A 2,222-nucleotide genomic window follows, 5' to 3' on the forward strand; every position below is an offset into this window, starting at 1 on the left:
GAATCCTGGTATTGGTCTCGAGCTTCATCTCCACCAGAAACAGCTATGTCAGTCAGTTCCTATGAATCTGGAGAGGTTGAATCTTCAGAAACAAGTAAGCCTGAGGGTGCATTGGCGAGCAAGGGAAAAAACAATCTTCAGTGGAGCTCAGATTATTGGAACTATAGGGAATATGTCTATAAGCCATGGTGATCAAACCTTTCCTGCCTTTTTTCCTAGTAAAGCATTTCATTTTTTAACCTTCAATTTGTTTGGGTAACATAATCAACCATAGAAGGTAAAATGTGAAATGGGGGAAATTGCCTTACCTGGAGTAGAGCATACTAATTCCTTAGTCCCAACCATTATTTGAAATTTTGTATGAATTAAATCAAATATTTTAGTAAATAACAGAGGTAGTTTTTATCTACTATTTTAATGGCCTTATGTTTAAGACCAGATGGAGTTTAAATTCCTTCAATGTTGTTTTGATTAGGGATATGCTTTTTTTGGGGTGGTTTGAGGTTGGAGTTTGAATATATTTGTATCTGAAATCGATACTATGTGGTGTTTGGGAATAACTTTTATCTACTTGGTTGCTTATATTTACTTATATTATTTCATGTTTACTCGACTAATCTTTTATTTCTTAATTCCTGCTATTAAACTTCTCTATAACCTCATTTATTCTACTTTTATTGAATGGTTGGCATGCAGTTATGTAGTTTGGGGGCCAGCACTCCAGTGGCCTTAGTGTTCCTGTTGTTTGCATGGCATTTCCAAGATATGTTGCCCAGCCGCAACTTGGAATGAGAAATTTAGAAATGACATGGTATAGTAATTTTTTCTGTAGAAACAAATAAGAGTGATGTATCAGTCAGGTCTTGCATGGGGAATTGATATTGTATGGAGGTAGTTACCTCTCCGATATGAAACATAACTTAACAATTACTAGTTAGTGTTTCAGACTCCCTATAGTTACCATATAAGCCTTTTGTGGTCAATCACATTGAGCATGGACTTGTGTTTGAATATTAATGCACAGTTAAGTCTCTCTTGAAGGTTTATTCAGATTCTTGTTATTCTGATTTATTCATCTGTTTAAGTCCAGTGCAGTAATTATTTTCATTTTTCTTGTTTAGGCTACTGTACTAACAGGTGCTGTTGGCGCACTAGGAACAACATATTGTCCACCTTATAGTGCTATCGATAGGGCTTATAATACTCATTCGTCGGGGCAGACATCTTCAACAGGATCCTCAGGGTTAGTAGCAGAGTTTTGGTTTCCTCAACCTGCTTAATTTAAATAACCTTGGTTGCCACTGTTTTCCTTCTGCTTGATAGAGTGGGAAATGGAATATCGACTTTGTCATTAGTCTTAGAAACTTGAAGCATTCAACATTTGCCTTTTTGTTATCAGTCTTGAAGGTTAACATCTGGTTGGAATGTCTTTTCAAGATGCACATTTAATTAGGATTAATTCATGTTTAAGTTTAGTTGAATGTGTTTTTTTGTTTTCATGGTTGTGTTAATTCAATCTAACCTATATCTTTATAGAAATATCATCGTTATTTTTGGTGTGAAATGCCTGGTCTTTTGGAGGATCATAGTATTGTCACTTTACATTAAGCTATTAGCCTTTTTACATGGATTGACTTCTAAACTGATAATAATTGCTCAAACATGATTGAAAAAGAGTCTTTATTGCTTTGATGTCCATGTTATTTTAACTCCGTAATGGTCACCAATGTTTATAATTGACCTTAAGGGAAAGTCTCAGACCTTTTCTTTTACATGTACTAAAGATTTGTGTGGGGGAGTAAGGCAAAATAACTAATGAAATATAAATATACTGGCAGTGTAATTGGTTATGTATTTACAAATTATTTGTGGTAATTTTTGTTGCTTGCTGATTGTTTCAAAAATATTTAATCACCCTTCTTTTGCAGCAAAGAAAATACTTCTAACAAACCAAATAATGAATGTAAGCATTCCCCCAAACCCGGTAAGTGAATTTCTGATCATAAGCCTATCCCATTTCTTATATTTTGGCTGTTAAACAAGTCCTATGCAGAGCTTGTGAGTGATGAACTTGGACAATGACAAAATAACCCAAATAAGCTGTCTCGCAGGCAAGTTGAAACTCATAAGTTGTTTCTTTTGACCAGTTCAGGAAAAAAAATTCCCATCTGTTTCTATCATCTGCTATAAGTAAGTGAATTTGTTTATCCTTCATTTCCATA

The sequence above is a fragment of the Hibiscus syriacus genome, unplaced genomic scaffold, assembly GCF_006381635.1.
Source record: "Hibiscus syriacus cultivar Baekdansim isolate YM2019G1 unplaced genomic scaffold, ASM638163v2 tig00110013_pilon, whole genome shotgun sequence".
Classification (NCBI taxonomy): Eukaryota; Viridiplantae; Streptophyta; class Magnoliopsida; order Malvales; family Malvaceae; genus Hibiscus; species Hibiscus syriacus.